Source organism: Trichosurus vulpecula, chromosome 8 (assembly GCF_011100635.1).
Source record: "Trichosurus vulpecula isolate mTriVul1 chromosome 8, mTriVul1.pri, whole genome shotgun sequence".
Lineage (NCBI taxonomy): Eukaryota > Metazoa > Chordata > Mammalia > Diprotodontia > Phalangeridae > Trichosurus > Trichosurus vulpecula.
In genome coordinates this window covers 165982660-166001586 of record NC_050580.1, presented here as the reverse complement: position 1 = coordinate 166001586, position 18927 = coordinate 165982660, and positions in this window count along the sequence as shown.

The window sequence follows — 18927 nt, the reverse complement described above, 5'->3', positions numbered from 1 at the left end:
TGCTTTCAGGTGAATGCTTCTTTTGTGTGACTACATTACAAGGTGAGAGAACACACAAAAAGAAAGCAGGGGGCTAGAGAGGAGTGAGTCATGTATTGGGGGTCAAATAAAAGACTAATGATGAGGGGAAGGTGACCTCTGGGGTCAGAGAAAGAGAAGAGGCAATAGGGGAATGGGTGAGAAGGAAGGCAGAAAGATTGAAAAGAAGAAAGAAAGGAAGGAGGCCTTACTTTGGAGGTGGGTGTGGGGTTTTATTGATGAAACCCCCTATGAATGAAAAGAGATGGTCAGTAAAGGGAAATAAGGAACTTACAGTAGATGAAGCCTGGGGGGGGGTGGTATGGTGCTTAAAAACTTTACTTTTCCTGGGAGGAGAGCAGTTGGGAGTGATGGGGTACAGCCTCTGGGAGCCCCCTTGAACTCTCCTTGAATCTTCCCACTTGATGAGGCATTTGCCTAAGGTCACAAGCCTTTCATTATGGGTAGACCCAAATCTCTAGGTTACTCTTAACCTAGCCTAACCCTTCATTGTCCAGCTACTTTCCACCCTTAACCCATTCTCTTGGTTCCTAGAGTCTGACCTCACCTCTGTCTCATCAAGATCCTCCTTAGACTCCTACTCAAGACCCTCCCTAAACCCCTCCTCCCATCATCCCAGGACCACCCTAGATCCCTACCACAATTTTTCCATACCTAAGTCTCATCTTGCCTCTATGAAGGTGCGCTCAGATTCAATCTAGCTCAGCAAATTGAATCTCCCCAGCTTGTGAAAACAAGCATCACAAATTGTGAGATTTCTTAAGACTCTACCCAATATGACGAATCTTTAGTAAGCTTTGTTTTTCTTTGGCTATAAGAAAGCTTGAGTTGAATTCATTTGAGCAGGATCTGGCATGTTGGTATTTTGGGGTCTTGAGCACCCCTAAACATATGGTTCCCTGACTTGATCAGGAGTACCTGCAGGAGTGGGACACGGACACAGAAATTTCCAGGAAAATATAGGAAAAAAGGTCAACAAGAGAGGGTATTTACCAGTGGTGGGCTATATAATCAGGGACGTGGTAGGGGAGCACCCAATCATGGACAATGTCCTCTCTAACACCTGCAATAATTGGCATTGTTCTGGAAATGAGGCACAATGCAAAGGGGACTTCATGGGGTAAGCCCTACTAGGCGCTGGTAGAAAGTGTGTAGAGGAGAGTGCCTAGATTGGATACTTAAGAAGCACTGACTGTGTGAAGAATACAAAGAAAAGAGAGAGACTGAATATTTATAGAAGTCATGAATCAGAGAGAATGAGGGTCTATAGCAGGCCTGCATAATCTGTGGCCTGCAGGCACACCAAAGGATTTTGGGTGGCCCACAAAAAACATCCTCTACTTTTTCCAAAAGCCACGTGAAATTTTTTGCCATCCCCATGGGCTGCTTATAGCCCATGGACTACAGGTTGTGTAGGCCTGGTCTAGCATAAACAGAAAGAGAAGGTGGATAATGAAAAGAGTAAGAGAAATCTTTTTTTTTAGAAAGGAACAAAAAATGAAATTAAAAAAAACCTAAGGAACAGTATTATGTGAAGGGGAGGAGAAGAAGGAAGAATATCAAATAAGAAAAGGGGATCAGGGATGAGGGGAAGGAAGCCTGAGGGAACAGGGCATCTTAAAAGATTAAAGGAACTGAAGGAACATAATACTGTGTTTACAGCAGAAGAACATGAAACTGAGAAGTTTCTGTATAGACAATATTAATATCTCTTAGATAAAAAGGGAAGTAGTTGAATGAGAAAAAAAATTCTTTGAATCAAATTTCTCTGATTAGGATTTGATATCCAAAATATATAAACAATATATGTAAACTAACAGCCATTACCCAATAGATAAATGGTCAAAGGATATGAACAAACAGTGCTCAAAAGAACTGCAAAATATTCACAATTATATTAAAATGCTCCAAATCACTAACATTAAGAGAAATACAAATTAAAACAACCCCAAAGTTTCACCTCATAACCTGCAAATTGACAAAATGACCAAAAAATGACACCTGTCAATGTTGGAGGTGTTGTAGAAAGATAGGCACACTAATACACTGTGGGTGGAGCTGGGAATGGCACCACCATTTTGGAAAGCAATTTGGAATTATGCAAATTAAGTGACTATAATGTCTATACCCATGAACCAGAGATTCCATTATTGAACTTACACCCCAAAGAAGCTACTGACAAGGAAAAAAAAGTCCCTATACATTCCAAAATATTTATAGTAGCACTTTTTTTGATAGCTAAAAATTGGAAATAAAGTACATAGTCATCAACTGGAGAATGGTGTGGTATGTAAAGGTAATAGAATAGTACTTTGCTGTAAGAAATGATGTGTGTGATGAATAAAAGGAAGCATGGAAAAATTTATGTGAACTGATACAAAGTGAAGTAAGCAAAGCTAAGAAAACAATCAATACACATAGTAACTACAACAACATAAATGGAAAGAACAAAGACATACCAAAAAAATCAGAAGCAAATGCCATAAAATATAAAGACAAAGTCGGATTTGAATGAGAAATTTGAGAAGATATCCCCAACCTACTTCTTTGGGGAGGTAGGAAGTCCATACGTGTTACACATTGTACATGTTTTCAAACTTCTTACATATTGATCAGTTGGATTGACCTTTTCCTCTCAAAAAATACTACTTGTCATATGAGATGGCTTCTTAGAGGTTCTTTAGTGATGTTAAACTTCAGCTCCTGGCTGTGAAACTTGATAGATAATCTGGGGCAAATCCCTTTGCCTTTCTGAGCCTCAGTTTCCTCATTTCTAAAATGAGAATAATAATATTTCTGCTACCCCTACTTCACAGAGTTAGATGAAAAAAGTGCTTTGTAAATCTTACAACATACTCTTCAAATCTTTTGTTTTTTCCATTGAAGCACCTTTTCTGTTACATTTCAATGGGCTGGCTTCCAATAGTGCTTCACCCTGGGAAGGTATGTTATAGGAAAATTCATAATTCAGAAGCTTATACTTTACATCTACCAACAATGCTACAAATAAAGGAATGAGGATCCCTGTGACTAGCTAATGGTTCCCCTCTACCACCTCAAAAGATGATCAAAATATATTCTAGTTTGTAGGAACTATGCATAGTATTGTAAGGGCAAGCAAAGTGGGACTTTTTACTGTTTTTTTTTTTCCTTTTGGAGTGCTTCTCAGCACTAAGGCAATCAAGTGCCTTTGTATATGGGAAGGCCCATACTCTTTTACTAATTAGGTCATGAGAGGCATGAAGCCCTCAGGCCCTGAAAAAGGGTATATATACTCAGAGGATAGCCACTGAACTCAAAATTGAGAACTGAGAATTAAGAACTCTCAGAACTGTGAGAGGAGAGGTTTTGCTTTGGGGCTCACTCACTGGAAGAGTGTCATGTGATTTGACCAAGTGAAACTCTGAGTAGCTGTCAAGGAGCCCCCTGGCTTTGAAAAACCCAGATGTTGGTGCTTCTCCCTCTGGTAGCAATGTATATAATGTCTTGGACAGACAGCTAGAAGCCTATCTGCTGATTTGTGTTATTTTGCTCTGTTTAAATAATTTCTGCTTGTAAGTTATGTTTATGTTTTCTCTGAAGTTCAGAGTGCTGACTTTTTCCCTTGGACTAAGTAAATGATATGTGTATGTTTAATTAAAGTGAGATTGTAAACCTCTTAAAGTTGCTTTCCTTAGAAAAGCAGATCAAAGAACCAATGCTAGCAGCCCTCCTGTGTGCTGGTGTTATTGGTCTTTCACAGTAGTGGTAACTAGCATTGTTGTTACAAATATATAAGTAATATAATACTTTAATAGATGCCTAGACTGAGACACATACACAATTTGTTGTGACCTTGAACTTATAATTATAAGAGATAAAATCCAAGAGTCCCCAACTCTCACCACATTTCAAAGCCCTTCATGACTAATCTGAGGAAAACCCATAATAGGTTTTAAAAAAAAAGCTCGAGTTGTAAGTCTTTGATTTTGATCAGAGGAATAACATTTTAATTTATCACTAGATGAAGGCAACAGCAAAGTCCTTGGCCAAGTATCATGTTAACTTGTAACTCTTTAATTAGGTCTACTATACTACAATTTCATTTAGAAATAGCAATATGAAGAGAGGCCTTGAAGCCAGGAAGAGCTAAGGTGAAGTCTTGCATTGTACACATTCTGCATATGTTTCCCTGGCCAAGTCATTTGACTTCTCGGTGTACTAGGGAATTCTTTAAAACTGTAAGTTGCAGAAAAGGTACTGATATGAATTGGTAGAGGAATTCCCTCACCTAGTAGTTCCCTGTATCAATGAAATCACAGATCTAGTCATCATCCCTCTAGCTCAAGGCATTGTGAGATCACTGATATGACTACATCTTTTACTGATGGAGTTCCTCATCTGTCCATGCCCTAATCAAGTCTAATGAGTTGCTGTAGCAAAAACAAACAAATAAATAAACAAACCATCTCCTCCTGGTAGCCAACCTTCTAGGTGATGACCTTTCTCCAAGATTTTCTCAATTGTATGGTGTTCGGAAAACAGACCCATAGTTCCTCACTGGCACTTATTTCCTAAGCCTTTCAGCCTGTGTGGTAGGTAATGTCAGGGTCTGAGCTGACCTGGAATAGCCTTTGTCAATTCAAAATCATGTACAAGCCACAATGAAGCATTGCCATAGGCTTTTAAGAGTAAAGAAGGTATAAAATACTACACATCGTGCTCCTACAAGAGTAAAAGTGAACAGAAAGTGGAACTTAAAGTGAGGAAGACTGGGTTCAGATCCTGCCTCAATGAGATGAACAAGACAAAAAAAAATCCCTGCTTTCAGAGAGCTCATGATATAATGGGGAAGATAACATACAAAAAACTAAGCAAAAACAAGATAATACACAGAATAAATTGCAGATATCTTAGAGGGACACCAATAGCTTTAAAGGGGGTCAGAAAATTGTTCTTGTAGAAGCTAGCATTTTAGCTGGAACTTGAAGAAGTGAAAAAAAAAACTTGAGGGAAGTTAGGGAAATCACAAGTCCAGCCCCTGTCTGTCATCACTCTCCTTTTCCTTTTCCTTTTCCTTTTCTCTCCCTCCCTCCCTCCCTCTCTCTAAAACTCTAAGTGGGTTGAGAAGCCACATTTCCTCTGGGATTTCTTGGAACCTTTTACCTTAAAAAAGGTAAACATAGATACAAGTCATTTACCAAGACTGTATGTCTGAAATAATTTTTAAAGACTCCAATCAACACAATGACCAAACCATGATTCCAGACAATGGCTGATATAGCATGCTTCCCACTTCCTGACAGAGAGGCAATGAACTCAAGTTGAAGAGTAAGACATACCTTTTCAGGCACTGCCAATGAAGGGATTTCTTTTGCTTAACTATGTGTATTTGCATATCTAGCACTCAGTATAGTCTCTAGTACATAGTAAGCATTTAATATTTATTGGTTGATGATTAATTTGTAGTAAGGGTTTTGTTTTTATTTTTCAGCATTTTTTTCAAAAGGGCGAGGAATAGGATTTAATTTAATTTTTAATTTATGGAATAAAACAAACATTTTTGTAACATAGTACAATAAAAAAAGATGACTGTACATGAAACTGCAAATCTACTATGCAAAACTTGCTACTTCTTTCAAATATACAATAAAATTATCATGTAGAGTAGGGGGGTAGAGCCAAGATGGCAGTTGGAAAGAAGGGACTTGCTTAAGCTCTCCCCCAGGTCCCTCCAAATACCTATAAAAATGGCTCTGAACAAATTCTACAGCTGCAAAACCCACAAAATAGCAGAGGGAAGCAGGGCTCCAGCCCAGGACAGCCTGGATGGTCACTGGGAAGGGTCTATCATATGGAGCTAGGAGCGGAGCAAATCAGAGCCCAGAGTGGGCTGTGCCAGGACCAACCAGACCGGGAGCCAGGTGGAACAGGCCATAGAGCCCTGAATCATTGAGATGTGGCAGTTACCAGACTTCTCACCCCACAAACGCCAAAGACAACAGAATAGGTTAGTGGGAAAAACTGCTGTCACAGAGTGAAAGGAGTGGGTTGAAACCCCCCCAAAAAAATACTGAGGAAAATAACATGTTAAAGAATAGACTAACTCAAATGGCAAAAGAGCTCCAAAAAGCCAATAAGGAGAAGAATGCCTTGAAAGGCAGAATTAACCAAATGGAAAAGGAGGTCCAAAAGACCACTGAAGAAAATACTACCTTAAAAATTAGATTGGAGCAAGTGGAAGCTAGTGACTTTATGAGAAATCAAAATATTATAAAACAGAACCAAAGGAATGAAAAAATGGAAGACAATGTGAAGTATCTCATTGGAAAAACCACTGACCTGGAAAATATATCCAGGAGAGATAATTTTAAAAATATTGGACTACCTGAAAGCCATGATCAAAAAAAAGAGCCTAGATATCATCTTTCAAGAAATTATCAAGGAGAACTGCCCTGATATTCTAGAGCCAGAGGGTAAAATAGAAATTGAAAGAATCCACTGATTGCCTCCTGAAAAAGATCCCTAAAACTCCTGGGAATATTGTTGCCAAATTCCAAAGCTCCCAGATCAAGGAGAAAATACTGCAAACAACCAGGAAGAAACAGTTTGAGTCTTGTGGAAACACAATCAGGATAATACAAGATCTAGCAGCTTCTACACTAAGGGATCAAAGAGTTTGGAATATGATATCCCAGAGGTCAATGAAGCTAGGATTAAAACCAAGAATCACCTACCCAGCAAAACTGATTATCATGCTCCAAGGCAAAATATGGACTTTCAATAAAATAGAAGATTTTCAAGCTTTCTCAGTGAAAAGAGCAGAGCTGATAGAAAATTTGACTTTCAAACACAAGAATCAAGAGAAGCATGAAAAGGTAAACAAGAAAGAGAATTCATAAGGGACTTACTAAAGTTGAACTGTTTTGTTTACATTCTACATGAAAAGATAATGTGTGTAATTCATGAGACCTCAGTATTAGGGTAGCTGAAGGGAATATATGTACATACATACATACATATATATATATATATAGATAGATAGATAGATAGATAGATAGATAGATAGATAGATAGATAGATATAGATATAGATATAGACAGAGGGCACAGGGTGAATTGGATATGAAGGGATGATATCTAAAAAAATAAAATCAAATTAAGGGATGAGAGAGGAATATATTGAGAGAGGGAAAAAGGGAGAGATAGAATGGCATAAATCATCTCACATAAAAGTGGCAAGGAAAAACAGTTCTGTTGGAAGGGAAGAGGGGGCAGATGAGGGGGACTGAGTGAATCTTGCTCTCATCGGATTTGACTTGAGGAGGGAATAACATAGACACTCAATTGGGTATCTTACCCCACAGGAAAGAAGGGGGAAGTGGATAAAGAAGTGGGGATGATAGAAGGGAGGGCAGATGGGGGAGGAGGTAATCAAAAGCAAACACTTTTGAAAAGGGACGGGGTCAAGGGAGAAAATTGAATAAAGGGCGACAGGATAGGAAGGAGCAAAATATAGTTAGTCTTTCACAACATGAGTATTGTGGAAAGGTTTTGCATAATGATACACGTGTGACCTATTTGAATTGCTTGTATTCTTAGGGAGGGTGGGTGGAGAGGGAAGAGGGGAGAGAATTTGGAACTCAAAAGTTTTAAAAGCAGATGTTCAAAAAAAAAGTTGTTTTTGCATGCAACTGAGAAATAAGTTATACAGGCAATGGGGCATAGAAATCTATCTTGCCCTACAAGAAAGTAAGGGAAAAAGGGATGGGGGGGGGGGAGTGGGGTGACAGAAGGGAGGGCTGATTGAGGAACAGGGCAATCATAATATATGCCATCTTGGAGTGGGGGGAAGGTAGAAATGGGGAGAAAATTTGTAACTCAAAATCTTGTGGAAATCAATGCTGAAAACTAAAAATATTAAATAATAATAAAATATTTTAAAAATTATCGTGTAAATTTCTTTTCTTCTTCCCTCACCCTCCCAGATAGTTTCCGCTAAACACAAATAGATATATAGATATATAAATATGTGTATGTGTACATAAAACCATTTTATATATACTTCTATTTATCAGTTCTTTCCCTGGATACAGAGAGCATCTTTCTTCATAAGTCCATTATAGTAAATTTGGATATTAATAATAGTCAAAATAACTTATTTGTTCAAAGTCGTTCCTAAAACAACATTGCTGTTACTGTATACAACATTCTCTTGGTTCTGTTCATTTTGCTCTGTATTACTTCATTCAAGTCTTTCTGTGTTTTTCTAAAATTATTGAGCTCATCATTTCTTATAACACAATAGTATTCCATCACTATCACATACCACAATTTGTTCAGCCATTCCCTAATTGATGGGCATCCTTATAATTTCCAATTCTTTACCACCACAAAGAGAGCTGCTATAAACATTTTAAAACAAATAGGTTCTTTTCCTTTTCCCCTAATTATCTTTGGAAATAGACCTAGCAGTGAGATTGCTGGGTCAAACCGTATAGGTACATTAATAACTCTTTGAGTATAATTCCAGATTGTTCTCTAAAACTGCTGGATCAGTTCACAATTCCATCAATAATTAGTGTCTCAATTTTTCTACATCCCCTCCAACATATGTCATTCTCCTCTTCTACCATTTGAGCCAATCTGGTAGGTGAAATAATATCTCAAGGTTGTTTTAATTTGCATTTCTCTAATCAATAATGATTTAAAGAATTTTTTCATAAAACTATAAATGTTTTGATTTCTTCATTGGAAAACTGCCTATTCATATCATTTGATCATTTATCAATTGGGGAATGACTCCTATTTTTATAGATTTGAGAAAGTTCTTTATATATTTTAGATCTATCTATCTATCAATCTGATAAACTCTATAATACATTTCCCCCAATTTTCTGCTTTCCTTCTGATCTTGTCTGCATTTGTTTTATTTGTATAAATTAATAAAATCAAAATTTTCAATTCTACACCTAAATTTGCTCTCTATTTCATTTATTCATAAATTGTTCACTTATCCATATGTCTGATAAGTAATATGTTCCATGTTTTTCTAATTTTCTTGTAAAATCTTTATTTCTAGGTCATATATCTATTTTGTCCTTATCTTGATAAATAGTGTAAGATATTGGTCTACGCCCAGTTTCTGCCACATTGATTTCTAGTTTTCCCAACAATTTTTACTAAATAATGAATTCTTATCCCAAAATCTTAAGTCAAATGTCAAATACAAGATTATTATGTTTATTTGCTGCTGTAAATTGTATGTCTACTCTATTCCATCGATATATGTTTGTATTCCTTAGCTAGTACCAGATAGTTTTGATACAGCCTTATAATATAGCTTATGATCTGGTACTGCTAAACCTCCTTCCTTTACATTTTTTTCCATTATTTCCTTTGATTTTCTTGACTTTTTGTTTTTCCAAGTGAATTTTATTATTTTTTCTAATTCAGAAAAATTGGTGACTTAATTGGGATGGTATTGAATATAATTAATTCATTTAAGATATATTCATTATGCACATTTTAGGTACAAGATTAGGGACAAGGATACTTGATTTAGAACTAGAGGGAACCTAAAAGACCACAAAACCCAACTTCCCCATTTTACAAATGAAGAAACTGAGACACAAATAAATTAAGTGACTTGTTCAAGATCACATAATCAGTAAATGACTGAGGAAGGATTTGAACTCAAGTCTTCATGACATTGAGTCCACTCCACAATGCTTCAGGAAGGTAGTCCTGATGGAATGGAAATAAAAAGAACAAGGTACAGTCTTTTTCTTCACCCAGATTTCATTCCACCAAATCTTCATCCATTCTCTTGGTGGTCATCTTGCTCCAATGGTGATTTATATTTTTTATCCTAGAATAGGATAATTTCATGCCATATCCTCCTGTATCCTAGTCTTTTAGGATCATGAGAAGGTCCTAATATGAGCCCAAACTGTAGAATATTAACCACTTTAAACTATACTTTCCAGTTATTTATCATTTAAAAAAAAAGATTTTAAAAACCTATTTTGAATTCGTATTTTATCTTATTGAATTTTTAATACAGTATATAACCCTCACCCCAAATCTTTTATGGATCTATCATCTCATTGTTGTGGGTATTCCTTCCAAAGATACAGCTATAACCCAACAATGCATGCTTATCCAGTGTGACTCTTAACTGGAGTTACTTTGTACTCCAGTTTAACTGGAGACAGTCCTCTCAGAAATCTGCCACAGGGAGTCTAACCAATGCTCTCTGGAGTCTTCCTAGCATTTTCTGAACATCACTGGTATACCACTGGAATGCATGGTACTGTCCATCAGTTATCCCTCACTATGTGACAACCCATCTTTTTTGACTACATAGATTGATGACTCACTTCATACCAACTAGACTGGGGAGAGGGTATTTTTCAAGGCTTTGACTTTGACTACTTGCTCTTATCCCTATAATCTAGTATATAAGATAATATCTTCTGAGCCAATGGATTAAGTATCATCTGTTTACAAATGTCATTGAAATCTAACAACTTTTTTCTTCTACTAATTCAGTTCTGAAAAGCAGTCTTTTTATATTACTATACCCTGAAGTGATTTCTTCATTGCTAAGACAATTTAGAGATAGTAAATACAAAGTTCTTCGCCTTCTTTTCAACATACTTTCACATAACTTTTCCTCAAAGAAATCAAGAGACAGAGACAAGGAGAAAGTGCCTTCCAGGCATAGAGTAAAAAATAATGGAGTCAGGAGATGAGCTTTCATGTTCAAGGAAGAGCAAGAAGGTTTGCAGAGCACATGGAAGGGAGTAAAGTACAAAACCAGAAAAGTAAGAAAGGACCAGATTGTAAAGGGCTTTAAAAGCTGAAGAGAGGATTTTATATTTGATGAGAAAGTTAATAGGGAACAACTGGAGTTCACTGAGGGGCTGACATGGTCAGATCTGTGCTTTTGGAAGATCCCTTTAGCAGCTGGGTGGAGGATAGAATGCAGTGGGAAGAGACTTGGGGCAGGAAGACCAACCAGCAGGTTGTTGCAGTAGTAGACACATGAGGTGATTAAGACCTGAGTCAAGGTGGTACCTGTAAGTAAGAGAAGAGGAAAAATACAAAAGATGTTGTGAAGGTAAAAATGGAAATACCTGGCAACAGACTGGATATATGGGATGAGTGCAAGTGAAGGGTCAAGGATAAAATTGAGGCTGTGAGCCCAGGTGACGGGAAGGATGGTGGTGCCTTCAACAATAATTGGAAAGTTGGAAAGAGGGGAGAGGTGTAGGGGAAAGATAATGAGTCCGGTTTGGAGCATATCGAGATTGAGGTGTCAATGGAAAATCTAATTTGAGATGTCTAATAGTGAATTAGTTATAGAAAACAAGCTCAGGAAAGAGATTAATACTGGATAAATAGATTTGAGAATTATCTATGTAGAGATAATCAAATGCATGGGAGCTGATGAAATCACCAAGTGAGACAATACAGAGAGAGAAGAGGGGCCCTGACTGAGCATTAGAGGTCACCCAAGGTTAGTAGGTATAACTTAGTTGTAAATCTAGCTAAGGAGATTGAAAAGAAGCTGTCAGGTAGGAGAAAAATACAGAAAGAGTAATATCAGAAAAACCTAGAGAAAATAAGAATTCTCAGGAGGAAAGGATGATCTATAATAGGCATTAAAGGACATCACCTTAGGCATTCACTAAATACTTCATTGATGTCAAGTGAAAATCTTCCTCTCCCAAAATTAGTTAACTGCATGAATTTAATGTAAGATGACTTTGTTCATTGACCATTGGTCAAGATATCATGGGCATGAAATTCAAGTACATATCGAAGGTGAAGCCATTTTTAAAAATACTCAATTGTGATATGTTACCAATATGTCAACCTCTGAATTGAACATTTTGATAGTTTTTGAAATGTTCCAAGTAAACAGGACTTCTGCACAAAAATTTTAAGAGTGGAGGTGGAGCCAAGATGGCAGCTGGAAAATGGGCACTCACTTAAACTCTCCCCCAAATCCCTCCAAACACCTGTAAAAAAATGGCTCTGAACAAATTCTAGAGCAACAGAACCCACGAAATAACTGAGGGAAACAAGTCTCCAGTCCAAGACAGCCTGGATGGTCACCGGGAAGGGTCTATTGCACTGTGATGGGAGTGGAACACAGCCCAGTATGGGCCACCAGGACAGACCAGACCAACCAGACTGGGAGTGGGGCAGAGCAGGCCTTAGGGCCCTGAATCACTGAGCTGTGGCGGTTACCAGACTTCTCAACCCACTAACGCCAAAGACAATGGAGCAGGTTAGTGGGAAAACTGCTGGATATGGGTGAAAGAAGTGCCCAGTCCAGCCCCAGCCCTGGGGGGCAGCAGAAGTGGCCAGCAACAGGAAGCTCTGCACCTGCTTCCAGAGTCCCTGGACCACAGAGACTTGCTAAAGGAGACCCCCAAAAATACTGAAGAAAAGAACACCTTAAAAAATAGACTAACCCAAATGGCAAAAGAGCTCCAAAAAGCCAATGAGGAGAAGAATGCCTTAAAAGGCAGAATTAACCAAATGGAAAAGGGAGTCCAAAAGACCACTGAAGAAAATACCACCTTAAAATTTAGATTGGAGGGGCAGCTAGGTGGCACAATGAGTAGATCACTGGCTCTGGAGTCAGGAAGACCTGAGTTCAAATTCGGCCTTAGACACTTAACACACTTACTAGCTGTGTGACCTTGGGCAAGTCACTTACCCCAATTGCCCTGTCTTTCCCCCTCCAGAAAAACAAAAACAAAAACAAAATTAGATTGGAGCAAGTGGAAGCTAGTGACTTCATGAGAAATCAAGAAATTCTAAAACAGAACCAAAAGAGTGAAAAAATGGAAGACATTGTGAAGTATCTCATTGGAAAAACCACTGACCTGGATAATACATCCAGGAGAGATAATTTAAAAATTATTGGACTACCTGAAAGCTGTGATCAAAAAAAGAGCCTAGATATCATCTTTCAAGTAATTATCAAGGAAAACTGCCCTGATATTCTAGAACCAGAGAGTGAAATAGAAATTGAAAGAATTCACTGATCCCCTCTTAAAAAAATCACAAGAAGAAAACTCTTAGGAATATTTTCACCAAATTCCAGAGTTCCCAGGTCAAGGAGAAAATATTGCAAGCAGCCAGAAAGAAACTATTTGAGTATTGTGGAAACACAATCAGGATAACACAATGTCTAGCAGCTTCTACATTAAGGGGTCGAAGGGCTTGAAATATGATATTCTGGAGGTCAAAGGAGCTAGGATTAAAACCAAGAATCTCCTACCCAGAAAAATTGAGTATAATACTCCAGGGCAAAATACGGATTTTCAATAAAATAGAGGACTTTCAAGCTTTCTCAATGAAAAGACCAGAGCTGAATGGAAAATCTGACTTTCAAATACAAGAATCAAGAGAAGCATGAGAAGGCAAATAAGAAAGAGAAATCATAAGGGACTTACTAAAGTTGAACCTTCTGCTTACATTCCTACATGGAAAGATGATATTTGTAATTCATGAGACCTTTCTCAGTATTAGGGTAGTTGAAGGGAATATGCATATATTTAGACGGAGGGCACAGGGTGAGTTGGACGTGAAGGGATGATATCTTAAAAAAATAAAATTAAGGGGTGAGAGAAGAATATATTGGGAGAAGGAGAAAGGGAGAGATAGAATGGGGTAAATCACCTCACATAAAAGTGTCAAAAAAGGGAAGAGGGGGCAGGTAAAAGGGAATGTGTGAATCTTGCTCTCCTCAGATTTGGCTTAAGGAGGAAATAACATACACACTCAATTGGGTATCTTCCCATTCATTTATGATTTGGAATGAGGACCACATGAATTTGTGGAAGATGAGATGCATAACATTCTACTATAACTTTTTTATTCTATGTTTCTTATGAAATGTTATCTAATCCATTGACTAAAAAAATCCCAACAAAATGTCAAACTCTGGTACATTTCCTATATCCTATTCTTTTCTAGTTTCTAAGGATTAGTATTCTCTTTCGAGGTCTTTTGAATACATTTTGCCTCTTTGTGGTAACTTAAAAGTTCCATTAGAACAGCAATTCACAAAGTGTGATCCAAGGACCCCTGAGGGTCTCTGAGATCCTTTCAGAGGATCTGTGAACTCAAACCTATTCTTATAATAATACTAAGACATTTCAATTTCTAATATGGTAAATATTGATGAATATCATGCATATAACAAAAACTCTTTAGGAATGTCCTCAATAATTTTTAAGAGTGTTAAGTGGTCCTGAGACCAAAAAGTTTAACTAGTATATAGAATATCACTTACGGCTTAACTTCTTATGGCAAAAAATATGGTTAAAAGAAAAAATAAGGAATCTCATGTAGATAAGAAGTTTTTTTCTTTTTCTTCTTTTAAAGAAAAGGCAATGTGGTATAGTAGAAGGCTGGACCTGAAGCCAAGAAAACCTAATTCTAATTTGAAGACTCAGATTCTATGACTAATAGCTCCTCACTCCACGTCCATTCACAAAATGCCTAAACTCTTTAAACTTTTGCTTCTTCATCTAAAAAAGGTGTGACGTTCAAATGAAGCAGTGCACGTAAAGTGATTCGAAAACATGAAAGTGCTACATAAATGGCAGTTGTCACTATTGCCAAAAAAGTCTTTCTGTTTCAACCCTATCTCCCCTTCCAAAAAGCCTTAAACATAAGCAGCTAACAGGTGCAATGGATACGGTGTTAGACTCAGAAAGACAGGATTTCTAATCCTACAACAAACTCTTTCTAGCCATGTGGCCCTCTGGGCAAGTCAATGTCTCTCAGAATCAGTTTCCTCATCTGTAAAATAGGCATAATAAAAGCACCTGCCCCACAGGGTTATTGTGATGACCAAATGAGATAATATATGTAAAGCACTTTGTAACATTTTATTAAGCAGATCAGAAGTTTTTAAAATCATAATTCAGGTCCCCTGTTTCTGCTTTAAGGGATTTTTCTAGATCACTCAAAACAACCTTACTCCCAACTCCACTCAAAACTGAATTCCTCAAATCCTACATCCTCTAGGAAACCTTCCTTCACTCATGCGAAATGATGCCACAAATTTCCTTTTGATGTTCCCACCTAAATGTAAAACTTCTATGACTTTTGCTCCACTTGCCACACCATGAAATAACTACTCATGTCCCCTTTTTTAATTGCTTATTTGCTTCAAAAAGCAACATGATGTGACAGCTAGAGAGCCAGCTTTGAAGCCAGGAGGGTCTGGGTTTAAGTTCCTTCCTCCCCCATTTGCTCTGTTAGCATGGACAAGTAATTTAAGCTCCCAGTGCTCTCACAAACTCCCTTCATATTCAGACTCTAAGTTGTAAATAAGTTAGTTATTGTAATCATTCAGTTGTTTTAGTTGTGTTCGGCTCTTTTTGAACTCATTTGGGGTTTTCCTGTTAGAGATACAGGAGCAGTTTGCCATTCCCTTCTCCATGTAAAGAAGGTATTCACCCGCATTGGTGGTGGGAGTCTCATTACCAGGCAGTTCCCTATACCAATGAAATCACAAGTCCTATCCCTATGTCAAAAGTTCCACTGTTTTTGCTCCCTGCATTAATACAGCTCAAAATCTCAACATTTTAGTAGAGGACCTTCCTGATTTGTTGTATCAAGAAAAAAGATTCATTTCTCGGCAACGAACCTCCTGGTGATGTGTCTCTCCAAACTTAGATGCACTTGTTCCTGGGTGACAGACACACGGTCCACTATGTGCTCCTTTGGTTGGCAGCCCTATTACTGGCAAGACTGGCACCACACCTGGAATGTAGACAAAGAAAGAGTTACTAGGCAAGCTAATATAAATTACATTAATATCTAACACATGTCCAGTATCATGGTCTCCAATATGTTTATTGAGCCACATTTTAGGGAAAGATCCTGATTTTGAAAGTTTTTTAAAAAAACCTCTTTGTGGTCCCTTTGCAAATTCTTCTTTCTAATACAGTCACTCTGCAATTGTTCAATAATTGATGCTTAAAGTCTAATTCGTACAACAAGGCTTACTCTACTTGGATAAAGAAAACCATAGCTTTGCAAAAATTCTAAAGGGTACCATATTTCTAATAGGATACAGTGTGTTCTTTCAACAAACACCTGCATAACCCCTAGCACTTCTATGCAAGTTAATCCAGTTGTGTAGTGCATTACTTTATCCAGAATAAATGCAATAGTATTGCTTTCCGAGTATGGCAGTGCAATTGTATAATACTCTTAGGCATTATTACTAGACATGCTCAGTACCTAAAACAGCCTTTAGATACAATGAGGAAACTATCTTGGCATTACCATAAGGTCAACAAATTGGAAAAAGCCACAATTCACCCTTGGGAGGGATTAAGCACTGCTGACATCCTACAAATTGATTTACCCTGATCATACCACATGTTAATGAGGCAGGGAAGTTACTCTAATTCATTGTTACTATTCTAAAAAACAAGGACCAGTGCACACTCAAAGAGGTGTGACTACAGATGTAAATGGGTATCATTCACTTATCACTCCCACCCCTCCTATCAAAGGTCATCAGACCCATTTATAATTGCTGCCATCAGGATTGCACCACAAAAAAGGAGATAGGTCCAAAAATAACTATTCATAAGAGGGTAACTTTTGAATGACCCTATTATTTCAAGGAGTCCAGATTTTCTTAGAGGTCATTATGTAAGTATTCAAATTTCTTCATGCCATTCATCTGTGCAAAGTCTGAGATACTGCAATTCTTCTGGGGATCTGATGCCATCAATATCACCAATGGTAGAGATCACAAACCAGCCTTGTCTTCTTATCTCTGATGCTCATTCATATTTGTCTGTAAATCTTCCTTGGGTAGGTAGAGAGTTAAAGGTGGGGGAGGGGTTCACCTAATGTGCTGGATGCATTATTCTAGGTCTCTTGATGTTGGATGTATATCCTTGGAATATGCTGACTATTATGCTTTTTTCCTGCCACATCTGGTACTCCTCCTTTTATGGCTATGCATCTCTTTGATTATATTTTTTATACCATTTCTGGCATAATTCTTCATTGCTGGTGTGCTTCAAATGCCTCATATTTACCACATATCTTTCCCTTGCCCTTTGGGCGATACATCATTTTGATTCTTCTCTTTGTGAAATTCTACAATTTGCAGATATGTAGTATCACAAGAAGAATACTGTATTTAAAAGATGAGCCTATGTTCCAAGGACAAGTCTGGGATGTTATAATGCATGACACAATTTCTCAAATTCAATTCAGCATGCTTTCCTCCGATTAATTTCTGGGACCAGTTAATTATCTGTCAGCAGTATCTGTCCAAAATATGTGTATAGGTCAGCTTGGTGGACTATCCATAACTGCAGAGCATAGTCTGGACAATAATCATTCTTCAGTCACTCAGTTTTTCCTGTGTGGACAGTTAGGCCTAACTCTTTTGAGTGACTATGCATCTCATTCCAGAGGGCATGCTACATTCCACACAATGTGAACTGCGAACAGAAGTGTTCAGAGTACAACATTACTGATAGGAAATCTGCACTGGATGCCACGATGAAGGCAAATGCATTTGGTGAGCAAATCTGTTTTTTATACCTTCTTTGACCTAAATAGTCAGTCATCAAAGAAAGTTTTCTATTTTGAAATAATTTGGTATTTTAGGAATATGCATGGGAAACATCTTGTTGAAAGGAAGAAACAACTTGAGGGATTTCAAGACAGCATTTTACTCCATCAAATCAAAATTTGAAAAATTAAAAACAATAAACAGTAAATTTATATATGTTTGAGACAAGTGTATACTATAACTACATATATACAGTCTAATGGATAGTAGGATAATATTCATTGCAAAAGCCTACGTGATCCCTTCTCATATTTTCTTAAAGGATGCATCCTGTATTTGTATAGATTATTGTAATAAAGATTTTGTAATGATGGGAAAGTATGATTTAATAATTGTGGCCGTGTTCTTATCACCTCATTTGATAGTAACAACATCCATGATCTTTTCTGGGCATTTTGTAGTCTCCCTTCTTTCAGATTATCATGATCATCGATCTCGCAATGCCATCACCTCCAGCACTGACTTTCTATGGGTTTGCTTGGTCTTGTTCAGCTGTTCTTCCTGACTTCATTTTCTTAAGTGCCTTCTTTCACTTCCCCATATAGCACATCAGGGACCATGATGGTAAAGTCTAAATATGGTAGCTCTAATGTCATTAAAGGAGAAAAAGTTTAGTATATAAATCTGGACAAAACTCCCCCCTTTTTTTTTGGTCTCTTGCTGTCCTACTAGGTTCATCCATAAATGTTATCAGGATGAATTGACTGAATTGAGTCTCTCACTAAGCCTTCTGTGAACTTACTTTTCCCTCCTTTCTTGTTGTTTTATGAAGTAAGACTGCTTATAATCATCCCACATCTTCCTTCATGAGAACTTACAAATGAATTTTTACTCTACACTCATGTTGATCACTATATCTCTCTATTTATCAAGGAAATCAACTATTTGCTGGTTGAGGCCATTTATAAGCTGAGAAATAGTGATAATAAGTGCCAGTTTACCTTTCATCCATTTTCACTTTTATCTGTCTTTTGATGTCAGTGACGTCTTTAAATAAAAAAGATCGGGTTGGAACTGTTTTAATTACCTGGCATATCTTCTCTTTTTAGTTATCTCTCCTGATTTGATGTTGATTTTTATCTTTCCTCTAACAAATCAATCATCTGTATGTACCCAAACAGCAAATGCAGAAATGACTCCCATATTACCTGTATTGGTAAACGGTCTGTTAAGATGTAATCAATTTCATTTTTATGATGTTATGTATTGCCCACACATCTAATGCCTCCTGACTCTCTTCTTGAATACATTCATGATACACAGTAT